Source organism: Triturus cristatus, unplaced genomic scaffold, assembly GCF_964204655.1.
Source record: "Triturus cristatus unplaced genomic scaffold, aTriCri1.1 SCAFFOLD_168, whole genome shotgun sequence".
Classification (NCBI taxonomy): domain Eukaryota; kingdom Metazoa; phylum Chordata; class Amphibia; order Caudata; family Salamandridae; genus Triturus; species Triturus cristatus.
Window position 1 is genome coordinate 1,021,053 of NW_028187305.1, and position 27,151 is coordinate 1,048,203.

General features: G+C 48.3%; 1 protein-coding gene across 21 annotated transcripts in view; it reads left to right on the plus strand.

The window, feature by feature from the left end:
* LOC146771979 (uncharacterized) overlaps window positions 1-27,151 on the plus strand; it is a 149,921-nt gene that overhangs the window by 56,701 nt on the left and 66,069 nt on the right. For 4 of the 21 annotated variants that reach the window (XR_014975134.1, XR_014975139.1, XR_014975133.1 and 1 more), the window contains one exon: window positions 15,553-15,593. The exons of the other annotated variants lie outside the window; for them this stretch is intronic. The gene's annotated coding sequence lies outside the window, so the exon portion shown is untranslated. The remainder of the gene's footprint in view (window positions 1-15,552; window positions 15,594-27,151) is intronic. 21 annotated transcript variants of the gene reach the window in all.

Consider the following 27,151-nt stretch of genomic DNA (forward strand, 5'->3'; position numbering starts at 1 on the left):
TTGTATTTATATTAGTTGGCTTTTCCCTTGCATTCCTTTTGGTTCCTTTTGTCCTATCGTTGATTTTTCTTGAATTTTCCTTGCTACCAAATGATTGCTTAACTGACTGATTGATTTGATCTTCGCCGCTCCGAGCCCTCACTCTTCAGACTCTATTGTGAAGCTGTTTCTGTGCCAGGGTCCTCATAGAACTGACTCAGGACCAGCAGACCGGATTATTTTCTGACTTGACCTGACCACTGAGCCACCCCCACACCAATTCCGAGCCTCCAATGCTCCGGAGGCCAGGGGTTCGGGAGCAGGTTTGGGTGCAAGTTTTCAGATGCTGATGCTGAATACAGAAATAGAAGCAGAAACTGGACCCCTGAAGCGGCTCTCTGTGCTGAGGGTCAGGGGGCAGGGCAGGGTTAGTTTCAGGCTCGGAGCACGGGGCACAGAGCACGCAGGGCAGGGCAGGCAGCAAGGCAGGTTAAGGTGACAGGCAGGGTGGTAGGCTAGGTAATGGTAGCAAGAGGCTGGAGGCTGGAGGATAGGCCAGAGTTAATACCGAGGGAAGGAATCTCGCTGCTGAAGCAACTGAAGCAACTGAGGACGCTTACCCTCTGCTTTCCTCTGGACTCCTCTCTCATTGCTGAGTGCCGTTTGCTGATTGCCTCCGCTTCTCTCCCGCTTCTCTCCCGTAACTCGCCGCAGACCACTGTCCCGCTCTCCCGCTGCCCTTTGACAATGCTTGTTCACTCGCCTGTGGGCCTGTGCCCGCCCCCCGCCACTGCCTTCTTTACCGGTGAAAAGCGGTGGGATAGAGCTTCAGTTTCAGCTTCTCGGCATCAGGGCCGCGCCAATACCTGTAGTCCTCTGTCAGTCCTCTGTCAGTTGCGCGGGTCTGTGAACATGAATCGATGCAGCAGGAGTGATGAGAGGTCCTAGTTATGGTGTCCGTGGAGAAGTGCAGGTCTGTGAAGATGAATCGATGCAGCAGGAGTGATGAGAGGCCCTGGTTATGGTGTCCGTGGAGAAGTGCAGGTATGTGAAGATGAATCGATGCAGCAGGAGTGATGAGCGGTCCTAGTTATGGTGTCCGTGGAGAAGTGCAGGTCTGTGAAGATGAATCGATACAGCAGGAGTGATGAGAGGTCCTAGTTATGGTGTCCGTGGAGAAGTGCAGGTCTGTGAAGATGAATCGATACAGCAGGAGTGATGAGAGGTCCTAGTTATGGTGTCCGTGGAGAAGTGTAGGTCTGTGAAGATGAATCGATACAGCAGGAGTTATGAGAGGTCCTAGTTATGGTGTCCGTGGAGAAGTGCAGGTCTGTGAAGATGAATCGATACAGCAGGAGTGATGAGAGGTCCTAGTTATGGTGTCCGTGGAGAAGTGTAGGTCTGTGAACATGAATCGATGCAGCAGGAGTGATGAGAGGCCCTGGTTATGGTGTCCGTGGAGAAGTGCAGGTCTGTGAACATAAATCGATGCAGCAGGAGTGATGAGAGGCCCTGGTTATGGTGTCCGTGGAGAAGTGCAGGTCTGTGAAGATGAATCGATACAGCAGGAGTGATGAGAGGTCCTAGTTATGGTGTCCGTGGAGAAGTGCAGGTCTGTGAAGATGAATCGATGCAGCAGGAGTGATGAGAGGTCCTAGTTATGGTGTCCGTGGAGAAGTGCAGGTCTGTGAAGATGAATCGATGCAGCAGGAGTTATGAGAGGTCCTAGTTATGGTGTCCGTGGAGAAGTGCAGGTCTGTGAAGATGAATCGATGCAGCAGGAGTGATGAGAGGTCCTAGTTATGGTGTCCGTGGAGAAGTGCAGGTCTGTGAAGATGAATCGATACAGCAGGAGTGATGAGAGGTCCTAGTTATGGTGTCCGTGGAGAAGTGCAGGTCTGTGAAGATGAATCGATGCAGCAGGAGTGATGAGAGGCCCTGGTTATGGTGTCCGTGGAGAAGTGCAGGTCTGTGAAGATGAATCGATGCAGCAGGAGTGATGAGAGGTCCTAGTTATGGTGTCCGTGGAGAAGTGCAGGTCTGTGAAGATGAATCGATGCAGCAGGAGTGATGAGAGGTCCTAGTTATGGTGTCCGTGGAGAAGTGCAGGTCTGTGAAGATGAATCGATGCAGCAGGAGTGATGAGAGGTCCTAGTTATGGTGTTTGTGGAACAAACCTTGTGCAGGTCTGTGAAGAAGAATCAATGCATTGATGTTTTTTGGATGAGACTTGAATGTTATATGGATATCTAATTGTGGAAAGTATAGTAAATGATTAACTGTTAAATTGCTGACATTTGAGTTGTTTTTTTCCCATTTCCATTGAACATGCTACTTGTAGCGCTACAACCTATAAAGGTTTCCCACATTTGCGTGCCAGTTCGACCCTGGCGCTGCACCTGCTCAAAATGTTGTGGGCCAGCACTGATTGGTAGCATTTAATAACTAAAGACTTACAATATATGAAGGACCCTGAGAAAAAGCACACCTGACCATGAAATCTCACACATCATGGTCCCAGCTTCACCTTCTATAAAAAATAAAGGCCACCCTTGCTGCTCTGGACTTTACAACAACTTCCCAAACTCTGCTCATTTCCTTGTTAGGAGGTGGTGACTTCCTGCTCAGCAGGTTCCTCTGACTCAACCACTTCTCCCTGGAAAGCGTTCTCCAAGCTGCCACCTTCAGTATAAAATGATTTATACAATAACATGTCATTACTGCAGTGGTGTAGTGGTTGTGTTAAGTGCCCTTGTGCAAGGAAGGAAATCCAGCTGCTCTTTGAAGTGTTGAATACAGCAGTAACCATGGTTCAGTGGGCCCCTCAGGCATCTGGGCTCCAGTGTCACTGCACCTGCTGCACCAATGGTAGCAAGGCCCCGCCATTGCTGCCTTCAATCAATCAATCAATCAATCAATCAATCAATCAATCAATCAATCAATGTACTTGTAAAGCGCGGGACTTACCCGTGAGGGTCCCAAGGTGCTGAGGGGTGGGGGGGGGGGGGTGCCGCTACTGCTCGAAGAGCCAGGTCTTGAGGAGTCTTCTGAAGGCGAGTAGGTCTTGGGTCTGTCGTAGGTGGGTTGTGAGGGTGTTCCAGGTTTTGGCGGTGAGGTAAGAGAAGAATCTGCTGCCGGCGGTCGTGCGTTGGATGAGGGGGACATCTGCGAGGGCGAGGTTGGCGGAGCGGAGCTGGCGGGTGGGGGTGTAGAAGCTGAGTCTGCTGTTCAGGTAGGCTGGTCCGGCGTTGTGGAGTGCTTTGTGTGCGTGGGTGAGGAGCTTGAAGGTGATCCTCTTGTCGATGGGGAGCCAGTGCAGGTCTCTCAGGACGGGGGTGATGTGGCTGCGGCGGGGGGTGTTGACGGTCAGTCGGGCGGAGGCGTTTTGGATGCGTTGTAGCCGCCATTTGTGTTTGGCTGGGATTCCTGCGTAGAGTGCATTGCCGTAGTCCAGTCTGCTGCTGATGAGGGCCTGTGTCACTGTTCTTCTTGTTTCGGTCGGGATCCATTTGGAGATCCGGCGTAGCATGCGTAGAGTGTTGTAGCAGGAGGAGGAGACGGCATTGACTTGCTTGGACATGGAGAGGGAGGAGTCGAGGATGAATCCTAGGTTGAGTGCGTGGTCGGCTGGTATCGGTGCTGTCCCCAGGGCGGTCGGCCACCAGGAGTCGTCCCAGGCTGAGGGGGTGGGTCCGAGGATGAGGACCTCCGTCTTGTCCGAGTTCAGTCTTAGACGGCTGCTCCTCATCCAGTCGGCGATGGCCTTCATGCCCTCGTGAATGTTGGTTTTGGCGGTGTGAGGGTCCTTGGTGAGGGAGAGGATGAGCTGGGTGTCGTCGGCGTAGGAGATGATGTTGAGGTTGAGGTGGCGGGCCACTTGTGCGAGGGGGGCCATGTAGATGTTGAACAGCGCCGGGCTGAGGGATGAGCCCTGGGGGACGCCGCAGATGATGTCGGTGGCTTCTGACCGGAAAGGTGGGAGGCGGAAGCTCTGTGTTCTGCCAGAGAGGAAGGACGTGGTCCAGTCAAGGGCCTTCTCTTGGATTCCGGCTTCTTGGAGGCGTGTCTGTAGGGTGCGGTGGCAGACTGTGTCGAATGCGGCTGACAGGTCCAGGAGGATGAGGGCTGATGTTTCGCCGTTGTCCAGTTGGCGTCTGATGTCGTCTGTGGCGGCGATGAGGGCTGTCTCGGTGCTGCGGTTACGTCTGAATCCGGATTGGGATGGGTCCAGGATGTTGTTGTCTTCGAGGTGGCGGGTCAGTTGAATGTTGACTCAATGACCTTTGCCGGGAACGGGAGCAGGGAGATGGGTTGGAAGTTCTTGAGGTCCGTGGGGTCCGCCTTGGGCTTTTTGAGGAGGGCGTTGATTTCAGCGTGCTTCCAGCTTTCCAGAACTGTCGCTTTTTCGAAGGAGATGTTGATGACCTTCCGTAGTTGGGGTGCGATGGCCGTGTCTGCTTTGTTGAATACGTGGTGTGGGCATGGGTCTGACGGAGATCCTGAGTGGATGGAGTTCATGATCTTGCGTGTCTCGTCGTCGTTGGTGTTGGCCCAGGAGGTCAGGCGGTTGGCGCTGTGATCGCGGGGCGGGAGGAGTCGTGCATCGTTGGTGCGGTCGTGGAGTTGAAGCTGTCGTGAATGTCAGCGATCTTGCGGTGGAAGAAGATGGCCAGTGAGTCGCACAGTTCTTGTGAGGGCGGGATGTCGTTGGTGCTGGCGTCGGGATTGGAGAGTTCTTTCACGATGCGGAAGAGCTCTTTGCTGTCGTGTGCGTTGTTATCCAGGCGGTCTTTGAAGGAGGATCTCTTGGCAAGTCTGATGAGGTGGTGATGTCTGCGGGTGGCGTCCTTGTGGGCTGCGTGATTTTCTGGCGTTCGTTTGTGGAACCATTTCTTCTCCAGCTTCCGGCAGGCGCGTTTGGAGGTCAGGAGCTCGTCGGTGAACCAGGTGACTCTCCTGCTGGCGTGACTGTTGGATGGTCTCTTGAGTGGGGCAAGGGTGTCGGCGCAGTCGTCGATCCACTGTCTGAGGTTGCGGGCTGCGGCGTCAGGGCAGGTGGGGTTGATAGGTGGGTTCTGGGCGAGGGTGGTGGTCAGTTGGTCTTCGGTGACTTTGTTCCAGCAGCGGCAGGGCAGCTGTTGGGTGCAATGGTGCGTGGTTGGTTTTTTGAAGGTGAAGTGGATGCAGCGGTGGTCGGCCCAGTGGGGTTCGGAGGTGTAGTCGAAGGCGACGTGGGTGCTTGTGGAGAAGACGGCGTCCAGCGTGTGGCCTGCGGCGTGGATGGGTGCGGTGACGAGTTGTCTGAGGCCGAGGTTGGCGAGGTTTTCGTTCAGAGTGGCGGAGTTGGCGTTGTTGTTGTTCTTGAGGTGGAAATTCAGGTCCCCGAGGAGGATGTAGTCCGTGGAGGCGAGTGCGTGGGTGCTGGTGAGGTCGGCGATGGAGTCACTGAACTGTGCTCGTGGTCCGGGGAGTCTGTAGATGAGGGTTCCTCTGAGGGTGGTGTTGGGGTCGGTGTGGATCGGGAAGTGCAGGTGTTCGGCGGTGTTGAGGGTGTCATCTGCGTGGGTGGTGACCTTGATGGTGGACTTGTAGACGATGGCTATTCCTCCTCCGATTCCATTGGCGCGGTCCCTGTGGGTGATCTTGTAGCCGTCTGGGATGGCTATGGCGATGTCGGGTGCCGAGGAGTCGTTCCACCAGGTCTCGGTGAGGAAGGCCACGTCTGGGGCGAAGGTGTCGAGCAGGTCCCAGAGCTCGACGGCGTGTTTGCTTGCGGAGCGGGTGTTGAGTAGGATGCAGCGGAGGTGGTTGGGTCCAGTTCTTGGAGGTTTGGTGGGTCTGTCGCAGGTGAAGCTGCAGGTGCGGCAGGAGAAGGGTCCGTGGGTCCATTTCGGGGTGGCCTGGAAGCAGGTGTTGTGTCGGCCGGTGTTGAGTGCGTGGAGGGAGTCGGCGTCGTATCTGAGTCTGGCGTCGTGGCGAGCGTGGGGTCCAGGGGTTCTAGCGCTGGGCGTGGTCCAGGCGCGGACAGGCGCAGACGGGCTTGCCTTTGGCGCGCCTTCGGCACACCGGTGGCGCGTCCGGTGCGCGCGGCCGCTGCGCGGGCTCCATAAGAGGGGCTGAGGGAGAGAGGGGCAGCTGGGAGGCGGGAGGCGGGAGCGGGGTGGCAAATGGGATGCTCTGGTGGCGGGGCCGCAGGGGAGCAGCAGCGGGAACCAGGCAGCGAGGGGAGGGGGGCGGGGAAAAAAACAGCAGGAATCGGCGGGAATCGGCGATCGGGCGAGCAGGGAGTGGGAGTCAGGAGTAGGTAGCGGGCGAACCAGAGCGGCACTCAGGGGGGCAGCGCAGTGGCTGGGGAGCGACCTAGCAGGGCAAGGTACGCGCTCCTCACCGCTGTGCGGCCTCCATAAGAGGGGCTGAGGGAGGGAGGGGCAGCTGGGAGGCGGGAGCGGGGTGGCGAATGGGATGCTCTGGGGGTGGGGCCGCAGGGGAGCAGCGGCAGGAACCAGGCAGCGAGGGGAGGGGGGCGGGGAAAAAAACGTCGGGAATCGGCGGGAATCGGCGATCGGGCGAGCAGGGAGTGGGAGTCAGGAGCAGGTAGCGGGCGAACCAGGGGGCAGCGCAGTGGCTGGGGAGCGACCTAGCAGGGCAAGGTCTTCCTGCTGGACCTGCACTGTCTGCTTCTAGCCTGCACCACCTTCAAGGGCCCCTGCATCATCTACAAGACTGCAACAGCCAGTATACTTCCCGGCCTGGCAGAAGCATGAAGCATCCCAGGAGAACAGCTCCACAGATCTACAAGAACACCAGGCTTGAGATCAATAAGTGCAAATCACCACCTCCATCACAGACAAGGAGATATGCCAGTCCCCTGGACACACAGTAAGAATGTGTCCCTCTACCACTCCCTCACTTATGTAGACTCAGTGACAATGGACCCTTAACACTGCCTCTGTGTATAGTACTGGTGTGGCCCATGTCTGGCAGCGGTGCCAACCACAGCATCCACACTAAAACTGGTACCTGCAGCAACATCCAGACCAGCACTAGCGCTAACACCTGCACCAACACCAGCACCTGGACCGGCGTCAGCACCAACACATGGACCGGCACCCACACCAACATCTACATCAATACCTGGGCTGGCACCAGCACCTGCATCAACCCCTGCACTGGCACCAACACCTGGACTGGCACCAACACCTGGACCAGCACCAGCACCAACACAAGCACCAATTCAGCATCCACACTAAAACTAGTACCAGCACAAACAAACGCACCAAAACCAGGACCTGCACCAGGACCAGCACCAGCCCAGCATCCACACTACAACCAGCACCAACACATGCATCAGCACCAACACTAACACCTTGCCCAGCCGGCACAAGCACCAACACAGCACTAACATCTGCACCAACACGTGCACCAACACCTGGACCGGCACCATCACTAACACCTCCACCAGCACCAATACCTCAACCTGCACCAACACCTGGACTGGCACCAGCACAAACACATAGACTGGCACCAGGAGGACCTTACTGCCCAGTAGGGCAACCTGGCAGTGCAAGAAGGGGCGGTCTGACAGGTCAGTGTGTGGCTGGATTTGGGTGGTTGTGGGCCTGTTTTGTGCTCTGGTGGACCGGTTTTCACTGTTATTTCCTCTGCTATCACCACAAACATTGTCTGCGGTGAGCACAAATACATGCAGTTTCTCTTTCTCTGCAAAACACCAAGGTAGTGTGTCTTTATAAGTAAAAAACTGTCCTGATTCACACATAAGTTTTCAACTCCATTCGATAATGGCAGCCACTTTTATTTGATTTTCTGTTGCAGTCCTTTCCTGAGCACCAGCACCACTGCCCAACACCAAGGAGGGCCACAAAACACTTCATTACAAATACTGGAATTCTAGAATCCATGGCAGGGCTGCCCACAATAAACCATGGGCCTCAATTATGAGGATTTGATGTAGGGCAGTGCAGCAAGTCACCAGAGGGAAAGGGCAAGAATGCACTGTATTTAACTAATAAAGTGCATTCCAGTCCTTTCTCCCTGCTCTGATGCCGTGGTGCCTGCATTGTGAGTAGGATTTGTTTTGTGCAGGAAGGGTCACATTCCCACACAAAAACAATCCTCTGTTGATGTGTGCTGCAGAATGCAGCATTCAAGGAAAGAGGAATAAATGAGAAGAAATAAAGTTATTTCTCCTCGCTACGCCTCAACTCAGGAGTCGTAAGGTTTTGATGCTTCCCCAGGTTTCTGGTGAATCTGTGGAAGTGTTAAAAACCATGGGGCTCATTTACAAACCCCTTGCGCCACCGATGCAGCAAAAGCGCAATCAGTGCTCCACACTGCCCCATATTTACAACCTGATGCATGGGGCCTAGTGTGTCATTTTGTAGAGCCCCACATCACATCGTACCTGCACCGAAAACATCTAGTTACAAGTTACACAGTTAAATGTAAAACTTCACTGCGTCACTCAAAGACTTGACTGCATCAAACTCCATGCACCTTCTCAAACCAGGCATAGGGATTGACTCAGGGGCTTTAACATGGGACTCGCCTCTGTTTTCAGAGGCATTGCTGGCGTTGCGTCCGTCTTATGACCAACTCCAGCGATGCACCACTTATGCGCCTACAAATGCTTCAGGATTTCTGAAGCATCCGTGAATTATTGTGCCATGCAGCTCTGTATTTTAAATAACGCATCCATGGCATTATAAGGGCATTTGTGGCAGACGCAAGAAATCAGACACATCGCTGCCAATGCACCAGTTCTTGTAAATGAGACCCGATGGGTGTTGCGAGGGAACACCCACCACAACACCCATGGAACGCCTCCCATGCATGCGCAGAGTAAGGCAATGCAGTGATTTGCGCTGCCTTGCCTTACACCTTATCTATGAGGTATTTCAAAGCCATGCAGAGTGGCTTCGCGTGGCCTCATGGATATGAGTTCAAGGTCTGCTCCGATGGATTGTCACAAAGAGTGACGCTCATGCGACTCCGGGGGCTCATCAATGTGCCTCCATCTTTGCTGCTATTCCATGTGACATGACAGTGCGAGGATAAAAATATGATTATTCAGTAACAAATATCATAAACAGAGCAGTTTTAATAAGGGGGTTGATTAGAAAGCACTCACCAGTAACATCTCCACGGACTTCTCAGCTCACTGAAATCTTTTTCAAAGATGTGATTGTGCAAATGACGCTGTATGACCCCTCCAATCATGAGGTCTCCAGCCTTGTACATCATTGAATGTTTGCTGGCTCTCAGGATACACATGTTTGTGTGCTCAGAAGCAGCTCCATCGGTGCATTGAAGAAGCATTGAGACCACAGCGAAAAGCAGAATATGCTTCATCCGGAGGTGCAGTGTTCAGGATGTCCTTAGCCTTGGGTCACAGAGGGTTAATGCAGCTTTTCTACCACCCTGGAGTCCTCAAACTGCCTCTAATCTGCAAAAATGAAGATATGTGCCTGGATGTTGAAATCAGCTATTAGCACCTGTTGTCACTGGTGGAGTAAAAGGGAAATATATACGATTTTTAGAATTTCCTGCAGAAGCCACCTTGTGCTAGAAATAACTGACATTTCAACTACAGAATATGAGGTCTGGGGTCAAAGGGCAGAGCTGTGAGCCTGTTGCAGGGTCTGCTAGTTCAAGAGACAACTGCTATAGGAAGCTGGCTCTCTATATACTAAACCAAAGTAAGGTATAGTGTGCACAGAGTCCAGTGGATCCCCAAAGGTATAGCAGAGGCTAAGGTAGATAATACCTTACTCTCTTTTGCGGTAGTGTGGTTGAGCAGTCAGGCTTATCCGAGAGTAGTGTTAAGCATTTATTGCACACACTCAGCAAAAAAATGATGTCACACACTGAAAGACTGAATCTTTTTGTTGTTTGTATTACAAGCTGTTATTTATTGTGATGTCTTATTTCTAGAACCAGATATGCTTAGTAGCAGGTAAGTGATACTTTCCATACAGAGTTACTTTTCAAAAGACAGTGAGCACTGGTTTTGTAGGAACATTTAGATTTGTTTTGTAATTGAGAAAGGGGTTTGTAGCCCATTGTAAAACACATGAAATGACTTTGTAATTACCTTTCTAGTTTAGCATGTGACAGACTGAGCAACACATGATAGGACATATTTACAAGGAAGTGACGGAGAGCAGCATTAGCATTCATGCCTTAACGCCATGCTTCGCCATTTCTGAAACTCAGGGCTGCACTGTATTTACAACAATTTGGTGCAGCCCTGCGTTTCCCCCTGTGCTGCACCATACTACAGTGCGAGGGTGCCTGTGTTGGGAGGAATGATTGTTTATGTGCAGGAAGGTGCCCCTTCTTGCAAATAAACATGGTGATTTGTAACTTCTATGTGTGCTGCTTTGTGCAGCACATATAGAAGTTTCAAATTGTAATTTTTTTAATGATTGTTTATGTGCAGGAAGGGACACCTTCCTGCACATAAACAATCATTCCTGTCGTTTTTGCTGTTTCTGCTTGTGCTGCACAATGCAGTACACATATAATCAGCAAAAATGAGGGGAAATAAAGAATTTCTCCTCGTTGCGCCTGTTTGACTAAGTTTTCCCTGGTCTTATTTTGGCACTGCCCCATATTTATGCCACCCTTGTAAATAGGGGGCAGAGTCAAAACTAATGGGTGCTGCGACGGAACGCCCACTGCAAAACTCATTGCCCACCTCTTTCACGCTAACTATAGCGTGAAAGGGTGCCTTATTTGCAAAGCAGCGTAAAGCCACATTAAGTGGCTTAACACTGCCTTGTAAATAAGGCAAAGCTCATATCGCCACAGGAACATCACAAAAAGTGACGTTCCTGTGGTGTTAGGGGCTTGTAAATATGCCCCAAAGTGTTAAGTTTACAGGTAAGTAAACGGTTTTAGGGATAGAGTTTTGTGGGATAAAACCCAAGGTATCCCAAGGTACAAGTTGGCATTCAAGGTGAACCACCAGCAGCACCTGGGCAGCCGGGTGCAGAGTGCAGGACGCCAATGGTAGCTAATGGGGCACGGGCAGGCAATCGGTCTAGGGAGCCAAGCTCCTAGGTTTAAAGTCAGGGCAAAGGGGGTCCCAGGTTAGCACCAAGTTCACACCACCGGCGGTGCATGGACGGCTGGATGCAGGGTACTCAGGAGGTGTCGGCAGCCTAATGCTTTCCTATAGAGGTTGTCGTCTTTGCAATTCGGCTGCAGGCTTGGCCCAGGAAGTCTCCTGGGAGGAACCAACAGCTGGGCAGGTAAGTTGGGATGCCAGGCCAGGTTGCAACTTCATTGGTTCTAGTCACCAAGAAGCAGGACCGGAGGATGTAGGGGTGTCTTTGGAAATCTGGTTTCTCCTCACCGGGCAGGTCGCGGTCAAGGGGGGTGTTGGTGCAGGGGCATCAGGTGTCATCACAAAGACTGGAAGGTGTGTCCCCTTCAATGGATTCAGGCTCAGGACCGCTGGAGAACCTCTTCTGGACAGGTGAGTATTTGCAGTTCGGCAGGTGTAGCAAGATGGCTTTGTATATATTATACCAAATTATGGCATAGTGTGCACAGAGTCCAGTGGATCCCCTGAGGTTTAGCAGAGGCTAAATTAGGTAAGTACCAACATCTCTTTTTGTGGTAGTGTGGGCGAGCAGTTAGACTTATCCAGAGGGGGTGTTAAGCCTTTTTTATATCCACTCACTCAAGACTGATGCCACACACTCAGAGAGTGAATCCAGACCAATTAGGTAAGGATAAAAAGGTATACTTCAGTTTTATTCTCTAGAACCAAGCAGGACATGGCACAGGTAGGTAAAATATACTTTGAAGCGCAAGGCTGTACACAAGAATGCAAATGCAGTGAAAATTGGAGTTCTTACAGGTTTGTAATAGCTTTATAAATGGTTCAAAGTACTTTGTAAACATTTTTGATTGCTTACAGATTAATTTTTAGTTACAGTACTGCTTGGGTGGTGTATCTAGATACCACACCATAGGTCGCGCAATACAAGGTAAGTAATACTTTTCTTAGTGCACGACACAATTGATGTTCACCATACAAAACCTCAGTTCAACACTTAAAACATTTGTAGGAGCAAAAACTCATAACATTGGTTACTAATGGGAAAAGGAAGGTTATCGGTTTGCAGGTAAGTAAACGACTTGCAAGATTAACTTTTGGGGGATAGAACCAAGATCCCCAAGGTTCATATAGGCACTCAAATTGCACCACAACCAGCACTGGGGCAGTCGGGTGCAGTGTGTCAAGTAGACATCAGAAGCCCGGTGGATTCCAATAGAAATCCTCGGTTTGGAAAAGATGATGTAGGCTCGGGCAGGGAGACTTCCTGGAGGTAGCCACTGGTTGGAGAGGTAAGTTTCAGTCTCGGAGGATGCCTGGACACCATCAGTTGGGCCACCCAAGGAAGGCCATGGGGCAGCGGGTGAAGAGGTGTCTTTTGGCGTTGTACCTTCTCGCCAACTCTGGTCACAGTCGGGGGCACCCTTCAAGTTGAGGCTGCAGGCATTGTCGTGAAGCTTGAAGGAGGTCGGGATCACCAGATCCCAGGTCAGGATAGCTGGGGAGACCTTCTTGCGTTGTTGGGCCACTCTAACTTGGTCTGGGGGCATCAGGTGTAAAGTGATGCACAATTGCATAGCCGCCTGTGTCCGGATTCTGATTTTGGTGTCTTTGTTGAGCAAATGCGGTGCTCACGGGAGACAGAGTCTGTAAGGTGAGTGCAGGGCAGGTCCTCCAGGCTCTGGGGGGCAGTTGGCTGCTGAAGAAAGCATCAGGTGTCCTTTTCTTCCAGTGTCAGCATGGCTCTTGGTCCTTTTTCTTCTGTCTTCCTCCAATCTGAGAAGGCAATGTTCAGGGAGGCCTCTACAAACTACATTTAAGGGTGATAAAGGGGTTTGTAGGTTGTGCCTGATTGGGTATTTCCTTGAGGTGAGTTCACCTGATTTTCTTGCTGGTTTTCCCGCCTGAAGTGGGGGTCAGAACCGGTGGGAGACAGTTGCAGGGGGCACCAAAAGGCAGGGATAGCATCCAAAAGCAGCAGGCCTTTGAAGCTTCCCTTTTCCTGGACCCAGCCTATCCTGGGGGAGGAGGCATGACACATCTTCCCAAGATCATCTTTGTTTCTGGACCCAGAGAGCGGAGACTTTTTACCCAGGGGTCCAGAAACCTGTCTGGTGGTGGCAACTGCACCAGGTCTGGTTGTTTAACAGAGGCCATTTCTAAGATGTCGTCTGAGTGCATTGTACCTTAAATCCTGACCTTGCATCAGTGTGTGTTTAATGTGCTGCGAAGTCTGCTACCAAACGTCCCAGTTTTTACTAAGACCATTATGGAGCTGTGGGATTTGTAGTGACCAACTCCCTGACCATTTATTCTTTATGGCTTTACTGCACTTACAATGTCTAAGAATGGACTTAAACACATTGGGGACACAGGGCTCATGCCACTATATCCTCAACTGGGGGCTAGGGTACCCTACTAGAGGGCACCCTGCTAGAGGGGTGACTTACCTAGGCCCTAGGCAGTGGACTGCAGGCATGGCACACAGGGATTTGCGCCATGTTGATTCTTCACTTTTCTCTTCATCCAAAAAAAACAGCCTGTAATGGCAGTGTGTGTGTGTTAAGGTACAAGGCCTCTAAGGGTGGCACAATAGGTACTGCAGCCCTTAGAGGCCTCCTCTGCTCACAGTGCCCTTGGTATCCTTGGCACCTTTTTAAAAGGACCTACCTGTGGGCAGAGATGCCGAATGGGGGTACAAAGGTACAGCTTTGAGAAAGAACACAGGCTCTGGGAACCTGATTGGCAGGGACCCAGGGCACACCACGTCAAAGTGCATCATGTGTCATGTATAACATGGGGGCTAACCATGCAAAAAGGGGCACTTTCATATAGCAGGGTCTTGGAGTTCTTTTTGGAGATAGATGCAATGTTTTTGGAGGTCACTGGTCATCAGGCTGGGAGTCATCATGCTGCTGGGATTTTTTTTTTAATAATTTTTTTTTATTATTAAACAAATCGACATTACAGATCACTTTTCAACATGAGCAGGAGACCCTACATCTTTCAGTTTTCGGACCTGGGTTACAGAGGATCCAATCACAGTAAGCAATACATGATCATTAGGGGGTTACAAGAGTCTCGTCATCATTTGGGGAAACTGGCGGGGTACAGATATTTCCTTTATAAGTGTTCCAGGGCCGCCATACTTTGCTCCATTTCCCGGGACACCCCCTGGCAACATAGACAGATTTTTCCCAGAACATGCACCAATCCAAATCCTCCTTCCATTTCACAAGACCTGGGAGTTTATGAGCCCCCCAATTTTGCCATTACAGCCAGAGTTGCCCATTGCTTCGCATAAGAGGTAAGGTCTGTTGGCTCCCAAATGCTGCTTGGATTTCTTGAAGGTGCAGGCAGGCCGGTAGGGCTGAGGCGAAAGCAGGGGTTGCGTGGATCTTCTTCTTCTTCTGCGTCATCTTCTCAACCACACCTATGAGAATTTCAGGAAACGCTTTCTGGGTTCAGGGCTACCCCCTAAATACTGCATTCAGGGGGTGTTTTTTCGGGGGTCTTGAGGTCAGTAGCCAATAGGCTAATGACCTTAGGGTGACTTTACCCTAGGTGAACTCACCCTACGTGGGGGCACAATCCATAACACTGATTGGAGGGTGCCTGCCATCTGTAAGATGGCGGGCACTGAAGAGTGGGCTTTAACTTGCCTTCCCCACCTGAGGGGTGCGATTGGCAGAGGTGGGAACACCTTCTGGGCTGTTTGAATTTTTTCCACCTGTCTTCCCACCATAAAGGGGGTAAGAAAGGAAGGGGGCTTCCTCCTGATAGCAGGAGACGCTGGGGGTTGCATTGCAAAGGCGACAAGGCCTTTGAAGCTTCTCTGCAACATATGGCTCTTTCTGACCTGAGGGAGGTGTGAACACATGAAATAGAGGCCCAGTATTCAGTAACCTGGAAACAAGCATGCGCAGCCGAAATGATATACTTCAATTACATAGAAAATTAACCAGATTTAACTTGACTGTTCAGATAGTATTTAATCGCATACTATTTTTTCTCTTCAGACAATGATCAAAGAACATTATTCATATCATTATACATTTGATTTTCAAAATCTCAAAATTAATTAAACAATTCAATTTTCAAAGTATAAATGCTTGAGAGACTTCGCCCAATGCATTTCGGGACGAAAAAGTCCCATCGTCGGAAAAACATATATATACATAATATCAACTTTAAATGCTTATTTGTGGTCAATTGCACAGCAATACTCGTGTTAAATCAGTAAGTCATTCTATTACCGTCTAAGATGGTGCTCGTTTTTCAGTATGCCAGAGTAGTCTCGCGATATTACGTTTCTAACCGTATATTTTGCCTACCGAAATAAGGTGCAAGGTTAAGCTGTCCTTGCGGAGTTGTGGCAGACTGTTATCGTGTCAATTAGGTAAGGTATAGCGGGAGAGAACGTTTTGCAATTTGATCCGCCTTATTGGGGTTTCAGTTTGGTAACTGGTGTCCTTTCATTGTTACAGATACGACAGGAGATTTGTAAAACAGCCTTGGAATCTTAAAGGTATGATTTCTTTTACATGGTAATGATAGGCGAATATACATTTAGTTGCTTAGTTCTGGAGCATGACTACAGCGCCTTATTTCATGCACACAGGCAGAATGTGACCGGCTTGGTGGTTTTTTAATGTTTTTGCTGCTTTAGCAACACGTTCACGTGAGTGTGCATTCAGTTGAAATAGTTGTTTGGCACTTGGGGTATGGTGATGGCATACCTAAGGAATATAGTTTTGGAACTTTTAATTGTGACTATGGAGGTTTGGCTTTTATTTAGATATGGAACTGGACTCACTTAGAGGGTAATAGAATGACTTACTGATTTAACACGAGTATTGCTGTGCAATTGACCACAAATAAGCATTTGAAGTTGACATTATGTATATATATGTTTTTCCGACAGCTTGCCCCTGATGAAGGGACTTTTTCGTCCCGAAATGCATTGGGCAAAGACTCTCAAGCATTTATACTTTTGCAATTGAATTGTTTAATGCATTTTGAGATTTTGAAAATCAAATGATTAATGATATGATTAATGTTCTTTGATGATTGTCTGAAAAGTAAAAATAGTATGCGATTAAATACTATCTGAACAGTCAAGTTAAATCTGGTTCATTTTCGATGTAATTGAAGTATATCATTTAGGCTGTGCATGCTTGTGTCCAGGTTACTGAATACTGGGCCTCTATTTAACATGTAACACGTGCATGGCAGGCATAAAACAAGCATAGCACGCTAATGTTTTAGGTTGAGTAATAAGACTCATACAGAAAGTTAGGAAAGAAAAAAAAGGTGTGCTGAATCCCCCCCTACTCTACGGAGGTGTGAACACCTCCAACCAGGAAAGGCTTTGTTTCTGGGACCTGGGAGTGAAGACTCCCAACCCAGGGGTCCAGAAACCTGTCTTGTGGTAACAGGATGCAGTTTACCAGTCAGGGAACCCACCAGTGGTTGGTTTGGTAAAGGGGTCCCCTCTAGCAGAGACCCCAGAGTACAAACATCCCAGCATTCAGTATATCCACTATAATACTAGGAAACTCACAGTGACCAGTTTCCAGTCCTTAAATTCAGTATGGCTTTAATGTGCACTTATAATATATTAGAATGTTTGATGGTGCTATGCATACTAATACCATGAGTGCCAAAACCACGCGGGAATTACTATGCTAGTGACCTACCATTACAACACATTCTTTTACTAAGCATATGCCTTTACCACGCATATGCCTTTACCACACATGCCTGTACATTGCAAAGGCAAGTGTGGTAAAGGCATACACTTGGTAAAATTATCTAAGGTAAAGTACACTACCCTGCCCTATCCTAAATGCTAAATCAGTACTCTTGCATGACCCCCCAAGCCCCAATCCTTTCCCATCCCTAAACCCTAGATCACAACACCTGCACGACTCTACCCCAACTTGCAGTCCTCTCCCTACCTTAAAACACTACCCTGCATGAACCAGTACCCCTGCACGACCCTCCCCGACCCCAATCCTTTCCCTACCCTAAAACCTAAATCACTACCCCTGCATGACACCCAATCCATTCCCTACCCTAAACCCTAAATCACTACCCACGCATGACCCCCAATCCTTTCCCTACCGTAAACCCTAACTTCACTACCCCTGCACCAACCTGAGACCCAATCCTCACCCTACCCTAAACCCTAAAATATTAACCCTTCACAACCCTCCCCTGACCCCCAGTCCTCTCCCTACCCTAAATCCTAAAACAGTACCCCTGCACGACATGCCCAAACCCCAGTCCTCTCCCTTCTCTAAAACCCTACCCCTGCACAACTCTCCCCTGACCCCCAGTCCTCTCCCTACCCTAAAACACTACCTTGCATGACCCGACCCTACCCTAAACCCTAAAACAATGCCCCTGCATGACCCTCCCTAACCCCCATTCCTCTCCCTACCCTAAAATTGGTACCCCTGCATGACCCCCCGAGCCCCAATCCTTTCCCAACCATAAACCCTAAATCACTACCCCTGCACTACCCTCCCCAACTCACAGTCCTCTCCCTACCTTAAAACACTACCCTGAATGACCCCCTGACCCTACCCTAAACCCTTAAATACTACCCTTGCATGACCCTCCCTGACCCCCAATCCCTCCCCTACCCTAAACCCTAAATCTCTACCCCTGTACAACCCCCAAATCTTTTCCCTACCTTAAACCCTAAATCACTACCCCTGCACGACCCCAAGTCCTCTCCCTACCCTAAACCCTTAAAATTATGCCTGCACTACCCTTTCATGACTCACAGTCCTCTCCCTACATTAAAACACTACCCTGCACGACCCCTGACCCTACCAGAAACCCTAAAACAGTACCCTTGCATTACCCTCCCTGACCCCAATCCTTCCCCTACCGTAAACCCTAAAACATTTCCCCTGCACGACCCCACCCCCGTCCTCTCCCTACCTTCAAACACTACTCCTGCATGCCCTGACCCCCAGTCTTGTCTCTACCCTAAAACACGACCACATCCCCTTTTACCCTTAAATAGTAACCCCCAGCCCAGGCCCAATCCCCCTTACCTGTTTCTCCTTGTGGTTCATGTTTCTCCTCGTGGTTCCTCTCTCTCCTCGTGGTTCCTCTTTCTCCTCGTGGTTCCTCTCTCTCCTTGTGGTACCTCTCTCTCCTCGTGGTTCCTCTCTCTCCTCGTGGTTCCTGCTTCCCTCTGGTCATATGATGGGCGGTGCACGTTGTTGTGAGGAAAGTGAAAAGCCTCTGTTCCCTCACAATGATGTGGATCGCCTATATTTTTTTACAACGTATGTGCTTTTACCATACATAACTTAACTTTACAACAAAATTCGTTGTAAAGGCATGAGTGGTAAGAGCACACAAATTCTAAAAGACTACATGTTGCAACACAAAGCCATCCACTTCAAGACCCCGTTGTACCTCGCTCAGAAAACGGAGCTCTCATGTGGTACAAGAGCCTCCAGAAGTGCCAGCACCCTTTTACTCAAACCAGAAAAATTAAAGAAAAAAAAGACCTACAATCGAGCCTTCTGAGGGATGGCGCCGAGGATCTGGAACTCTCTTCCCCCTGAAGTCAGGGTGCTCCCTTCCACTGTCCGCTTCAAAATGGAAGTTAAAGGGCTCTTGATGAAGAAATATCGGCCTCGGTCCACCTTCTCCACTTGACTCTGGGACTATAGACGCTGTTCTGTAGCCCAGAAGCTTTGCTCGCGAGATTGTCGGACATTTTAAGACTTTGTACTTTTTGCTTTGTTGAATCTGTTTGTTTGCCTTTACCCTTCCTGCTGCATAATCTGTAAAGCGCTCTGATACCCTCGGTGGTCATGCTTGCGCTATATAAAACTTTATAAATAAATTAACAAATAAATGCGTGATAACGCTTGCGGTGTAATTGCATGCGGGGTAACAGACGCTATGTAATGGCTGTCGCCCAATATATAAGACTGGCCTTAGATATGATAGGGGTCTGTCTGCTCATGCAGATAGGTCCTCACATGAGGTATAGGGCACCTCGCCGTAAGGGTGACTTACCTATGCCTCATGCAGTCTTTGGCAGGCATGGCACATAGGAGTGCCATGTCGACTCTTCACTTTTAGCTGCACCAAAACATGCAAGCTGAAATGGCAGTGGTGCGTGTTTGTGGTGAGAGTTCTCTGTGGGTGGCATAATACATGCTGCATTCCTCAGAGGCCTTTCCCTCACTGCCAGGCCCTTGACACCATAGGTAACCCTTAGAAGGGACTTACAGGTAGGCCAGAGTTGTGCCAATTGTGGAAACAATGGTACAGGTTAAAAAAAGAACACAGGCCATGCGAAGCTGATTGGCTGTGTCCCAGGGCACACTCAGTCAAAGTGCATCAGAAATCTGCCGAAAAGGAGAGGGGTTACTGCAACAGAAACCCACTTTCCTACACCTGTTTCCTGGGATGGGCAAAGATGCCACAATTTGTATTTGAAGAATTAGAAACAATTTTGGAAAAATTATACAAAATTACATGTAATTCTGTGAAATATAACAGAAATTTGGGCCCATATTTTTGCCTAAATGCGATCATGCATCCAAAGCGCGGCCTCTGGCATTCTTCTTCTTCACCTTGTTCCTCTAAGCTCGCTCTAAACTGCTGCAAACAGCATATATTGCATGACATGGTGAGATAGGGTAATTTCAGGAAATTTCACTTGCTAATCAATCATAATGCAACATTGCCAAATTACATTGAAGTAACAGAAATTTCACCCGGGCCTACTGTGTAACTTGGACCCGAAGAAATAGGATATACGAGTCTGTAGGAATCCATGTACCTGAACCCCGAGGTAAGAGCAGAGATCTCATTCATAGCCGAAAGAGTCTTCTCAATGAGGGCTGTGCACCTCCATTCCATTTATTTTGTTTATTTTTTATTTATTATTTTCAATGGAGCCAGCATAGATTTTGACAGTATGACATTATTCAAAACATAACATATACATCATTACTAACTTAAACAGCATACATTTTTATGAAAACAGAGGAGGAGAGAACAAAGGGGGAAAAGATATTACACAATACATAACAATAGAATAGATAAATCCAAGTTTTGCCCCATTTCTATAATTTATCTGTCCCAGGACTTCTCCCAATTCAAGCTAGTCCAGATCATTTTGAACTTCATTAGTGATCTTGAACCACTAGCCTTTGCTAGGGCCGCTTCGGTCTCATAAGCTTGTCACCATATTGCCCACCATTCTGTGACAGTAGGAGAAGTGGGATTAATCCAGGCTTCTGCAATACATAAATGGGCACTCACAATAACAATCGAGAACAATGACCCAGCATGAAACATGTCAGGAGGGCAACTCCCCAATGAACCCATGTACCTGTACCCTGAGATAAGAGCAGAGATCTCATTCACGGCCGTAAAGGAGTCTCCTCAATGAGGCCTGTGAACCTCAGTTCCAAAGATGAAAGATCTCAGGAGGGCGACTCCCCAGTGGAACCCATGTACCTGTACCCTGAGATAAGAGCATAGATCTCATTCACAGCCTGAAAGGAGTCTCCTCAATGAGGCCTGTGAACCTCAGTTCCAAAGATGAAAGATCTCAGGAGGGCGACTCCCCAGTGGAACCCATGTACCTAAACCCTGAGATAAGAGCAGAGATCTCATTCACGGCCTGAAAGGAGTCTCCTCAATGAGGCCTGTGAACCTCAGTTCCAAAGATGAAAGATCTCAGGAGGGCGACTCCCCAGTGGAACCCATGTACCTAAACCCTGAGATAAGAGCAGAGATCTCATTCACGGCCTGAAAGGAGTCTCCTCAATGAGGCCTGTGAACCTCAGTTCCAAAGATGAAAGATCTCAGGAGGGCGACTCCCCAGTGGAACCCATGTACCTAAACCTTGAGATAAGAGCAGAGATCTCATTCAGAGCTGGAAAGGAGTCTCTTCAGTGAGGCCGGCGTACCTCAGTTCCAAAGATGAAAGATCTCAGGAAGATGTTTTTCCAGTGAAACATTTGTACCCGAGTCCCTCATGTAAGGGACCTTAGTTGATCTCAGGAGGGTGGCTCACCCCATACCTCAGCCCTTTCAGTTATATACCTCCGTAAGTGTCAGGAGGATGTCTACTCATGTACCTCATCCCCTGCAGTAACATACATCAGTGAGTGTCAGCAGAGTGTCTACTCACGTACCTCAGACCTTGCAGTGACATATCTCAGTGTCAGGAGGGTATCCACTTATGTACCTCAGTCTCCTCTGTGACAAACCTCAGTGAGAGTCAGGAGGGTATCTACTCACATACCTCAGATCCTACATTTACATACCGCAGTGGGGGTCAGGAGGGTGTCTACATAAGTATCTCAGCCCCTGAATTAAAATACCTCAGTTGGTGTCAGGAGGATGTCTACTTACATACCTCAGCCCCTGCAGTGACATACCTCAGTCAGTGTCAGCAGGGCTCCTCACCATGTACCTCAGACGAGATCCCTCAGTCAGTGTCAGGTGGGCTCCTCGCCATATACCTCAGCCCCTCAGATAAGATACCTCTGTCAGTGTCAGGAGGATGTCTCACCCTGCACCTTAGTCTGTGAGATAAGATACCTCAGTTGGTGTCAGGAGGGCTCCTCACCATGTACCTTAGTCCCTGAGATAAGATACCTCAGTCAGTGTCAAGAGAGCTGCTTGCCATGTACCACAGCCCCTCGGATGGAATACGTCAGTCAGTGTCCGGAGGGTGCCTCGCCATGTACAAAGGCGTCTGAGATAAGATACCTCAGTCAGTGTCAGGAGGGTGTCTCTCCATGTACCTCAGTGGATGAGATAAGATACCTCAGTCCGTGTCAGGAGGGCTCCTTGCCATGTACCTCAGCCACTCAGATCAGATACCTCAGTCAGTGTCAGGAGCGTACCTCACCATGTACCTGAGCACCTCAGATGAGACACCTCAGTCAGTGTCAGGAGGGCAGCGAGGAGCGAGCATACCGAACGCTACGTGAGAGGCCAAGTTGACACGGCGCAATTGAGACCTGAATATTGGGAGACGTGGATGCGCACACGTTTTCTGAACTGGTGGCTGTAGGTATGCCAGAAGTTGGCAACCACCAGGTATTAAGCTGTGAAGTCACAGTGTGGCGTGGACTGACCCCTAGCCCTGAAGAAGTTGCCGATAATTAGTGTTAGGCAATGAAACATGTTGGCTTCATTTAAATTAAAATGAAGTACGACAGTAGCTCTTTGTTTTTAATGTGAGCAGACATCCAGCAGTGAATAAAATTGACCGTAATGCCAGGGGTTGTCTAGCTCGTTTTTAGTGAGTCAGAACCATTCAATTCATGTTGGGAGTTCTAACTCAGGGGTCAGGTTTTTTCCAAATTTTGCACTAATTGAGTTGGACACATTAGTTGCACATTTATTTGTCAGTGGAAAGGTACCAATGATGATAAGTGGAACACACTGATGAGTACCTATCAGTAGTTCCCTAGCGGTTGTTTCCGTGAGGTACCTTACTACTTTTCACGCATTTTTTCACACACTTTTAACGATGAATGGGTGTTAGGAACCAGTGGTGGAGTCACAGACACAGGCAGGATTGTTTTTTAGAAAGGAGATAGGACCACCCTGTAAGTACAGCGGAAGTATCGCGTGTACTATAAGTATCCTCACCAGGAAGGGAGGCAGGTGATGTTCAGGCCCATTCTATCTATTAGATCTAGAGGAGGTTTCTTTGTTATGAATAATTGTGAGTGGAGGGCAACCGGCGTCTTTTCCCTCTTAGCTCTTGTTTGTAATGGAGTGTCAGGAGGGCACCTGGCCATGTACCTTAGTCTGTGAGATAAGATACCTCAGTCAGTGTGAGGAGGGCACCTGGCCATGTACCTTATTCTGTAAGATAAGATACCTCAGTCCATGTCAGGAGGGCATCCACGTCATCACTCGTCTATACATACATACATACCAGCATGCATGCATCCACCCACCCATCCATCCACATTATCACTCATCCATAATTACATACCTGCATGCATGCATGCATGCATCCACCCACCCACCCATCCATCCACATCATCACTCATCCATACATACAAACATATTTGAATACATGCATCCACCCACCCACTCATCCATACACATCATCACTCGTCCATACTTACATACCTTCATGCATGCATGCATCCACCCTCCCACTCACCCATCCACATCATCACTTTTCCATACATTCATACATACCTGCATACATGCATCCACCCATCCAGCCACATCTTCACTTGTCCATACATTTTTACACACCTGTATGCATGCATCCACCCATCCACATCAACACTGGTCCATACATACATACATACCTGCATCCATACATCCACCCATCCAGCCACATCATCACTTGTCCATACATACATACATCTAATACATCTATTGCAATAGGAGCACAGAGGGAAAACGAGACTACGGGTCGCCCTCCACTCAAAAGTCATAAACACACAAAACCCGGTCTCTAAGGCAAATTATTTATAAATGAAGTGTATATGTCGGTTCTATTTTATATTCTGCGAAAAACTCCTCATATATGGTAGTGTGCAACACTTATTGCCTTATCTTTAAAAAAACGTTTTCCAACAGTCCCCAAGAAAGTGAATGGTGACTGAAAACTAGTTACAAAATTCTCAATCCATTCAATACACCAGAAATAATGTGAAAAAAATATGAGAGGGACAAAATGACCCCTCAAGGGCGCACCACCAACGGGATAACTGGTCAGTACTCACCAGATAGGCCCCCTATTCTCATCATAGGCGGTCATTTTTGTCCCAAAGAAAAAGTGTCCAAACAAAAGAATAAACCGTGTTAGTGCAGTAGAGTGATAAATACTCTCACTCCACGTTGTGACAAAAAGTGATTAAAATTGACAGATACACCTTTTTCACAATTACTTTATTATTCACAGAGTGTGATCTGTCAAATTAAGAAATAGGCTGGTTGCTAACCTTGCAGACCAAAACCAAATGCCAACATGTTTCTTTGCCATGAAATTTTGGCAAGTTCTTCAGGGCCAGACACTTCGTCACAGCACCAGTGTTGGACACACCATTCTTGTGGACTGTCAATTGAAAAAGTACAGAAAACCACTATGTTAAAAACTGTTCGCCCCCTGAAAAATCCATATTCTAGAGTTAAAAGCATGATCGTTACCCTCAAACAGCTTATGTCTCTCATACCAGCTTGCGAGGTAAACTTGTAGTGTAGCGAACTCCTCATGCGAGTCCTCCTTTATGATTGACCCTTCAGTCGTTTTGTCAATCTAAACCCATACCCCAAAAAGAGGGTGAGAGTTTTTCAAAAAACATGTTGGAACTCGCACATGCTGCATATTGTTGCACCAACAGTCTCAGTGTAACTATGTAACTATGAACATAAGTCTAGGCTTAATATCTTGCGATCCCTTAATGTATTATATAATGTCATGGAATACTAGCATTCAACCAATTGCCACTAGAAAAATGCATCGTTCAGCGGTCACCACACGCCCAACAGAAGGAAGTAAAAGCAAGAAGGCAAAACCCTCGTATGAACTCCTTCTACATCTATTTTCAATGCAAATACCGGGCTCTCAATCTCGGGCCATTATGCACAACTGTGCGACCCCCATGTTTGATCGTATCTCTTTAAACATTACCCCAAACCAATGCCACAACATCTAGGAGCATCGGCTCTTCAAACATTCCCGGCCACCCCACTCCTCACCGGCTGAGAGCTCACGGAGCACATCGTCTCCTCCTACGTCTTGCTGCTGCCTCTATGAGTGTTTAAAACTCTTCGAAAGGCGATCACGTGATGACGTCACCGGCGTTTAGTGTGCGGCCGCCATCTTAGAATGGGGAAGTTCTATTTTTTCAGAAAATAAACAATTATCGTCCCGTTTCAAATAGTTGGGGACCAAAAACTACGGAGCATGCATCATATCTATGGGCAATCTTCAAACCTAAAGACAGGAATGCTTACAATTATTCAGTTGTTACAGTGAATACATAGTCAGGAGCAAAGTTGCTTATGAGAATGTATATTCAAATAAAAGCAACTTTATTAGTCAAACAGAGCGATGTGGCTGACAAACAATGCTCATGAAGCTTCTAACATAAATACATGCGCATAAAAAATATGTATAAATCTGGCTCAACTTTAGGAACTGAATAAGGAGCACCATAGCATTGTATTATGGCTGTTTGTTATATAACTTCATTGAGACATTATCAATAAGATCTCCCAATAGAATTCATTTTCCGTCTGTTCCCACTAAAAACATAACCATCTTGAAAGACAGAGTAAAGAGACACTGGCAGAAGCACCATCACTGATACCAAAGGCTTTGAATTCAAAACAGGAAGGTGGTAGTATGCATGGTAAATCAGCAGACCCTATTCCACTCAATAACTTCGTTAAGCCCCTGTTGATCACTTCTTTCTTGATAAATCCATCGTGCTTCCTTTGAAAGGAGAGCCTTTTCAACATTTTGTGGGTTGCCCAATACTTTCTCGAGGACTACCCAGGTAAAGCTGTGTTTCGCTGTATGGCAGTGTTTTACTAATTTGGTTGTCAGTTTTTCCGTCTTTATAGTGCTCAGATGTTCTTGCATCCTGGTGTTGATCTTTCGAGATTTGAGCCCCATATATTGAAGACCACATTCACAAAGTAATCTGTATACGGCATTAGTGGTATTACAGTTACTGAAATGGTTAGGAAACCACTCTCTCCCTGATTTTAAAATTACACTCGTCGTTTTTTTAGTTAAAGGACAAACTGAACAGGATCCACAGGGGAAGTGCCCCTTTGGAATTGTAGTCTCAGTGGTTTTCACTACAGATGGAACACGAGTATGGACCAGTTTGTCCTTTAAATTGCCAGATCTCTTAAAGGCAAACCTGGGGGGGTGGCATCTTAAAATCCTTATTTGATAGAAGAGACCAGCGCTTGCGAATAGACTGTCTGATCCTGATAGCTACCGGATCAAAAGTCATGACTACCGGGACACAGTCATCCTTTTCTTTCACATTCTTCTCTAAGAGGGCACTACGTGGGGTGTTGAGTGCTCTTTTCTTGGCTTGTTTTATTATTCTTGACGGATAATTCCTCTGTTGTAACTTTGCAGTTAATCCCTGAGATTGTTCCATATAGGCTTCAGTTGATGAACAGTTCCTCCTGTAATGCAAGAACTGCCCTACCGGAATGTTATCCCTCAATGCTCTAGGGTGGTATGAGTCATAGAGTAATAATGAGTTTCTGTCCGTTGGCTTTTGATGGACACGTGTAGTAATTGCCTCTTCCTTGGCTTCTATAACTAGGTCCAGATATATAGCGGTGTTGTGGCTGTAGGACCATGTGAATCTCAAGCTTGAATCTTGTAAATTAAGCCAGTTGAGAAATTCCAAAAGGACCTCTTCCATTCCTGACCAAATGCAGAGCACTTCGCCTATATACCTTTTCCAGAGGCGTAAATTCCTCTGGAAGGGATTGGTGGAATGATAGTTGACGTGCTCTTCAAACTGCCCGACATAGATGCATGCCAGACTGGGTGCCATAGTAGCACCCATAGATGACGATAATTGTTTATTTTCTGAACAAATAGAACTTCCCCATTCTAAGATGGCGGCTGCGCACAAAACGCCGGTGACGTTATCACGTGATCGCCTTTCGAAGAGTTTTAAACACTTGTAGAGGCGGCAGCAAGATGTAGGAGGAGACGCTGTGCTCCGTGAGGCCTCAGCCGGTGAGGAGTGGGGTGGCCGGGAATGTTTGAAGAGCCGATGCTCCTAGATGTTGTGGCATTGGTTTGGGGTAATGTTTAAAGAGATACGATCAAACATGGGGGTCGCACAGTTGTGCATAATTCCCCGAGATTGAGAGCCCGGTATTTGCATTGAAAATAGATGTAGAAGGAGTTCATATGAGGGTTTTGCCTTCCTGCTTTTACTTCCTTCTGTTGGGCGTGTGGTGACCGCTGAACGATGCTTTTTTTAGTGGCAATTGGTTGAATGCTAGTATTCCATGACATTAAAATACATTAAGGGATCGCAAGATTTTAAGCCTAGACTTATG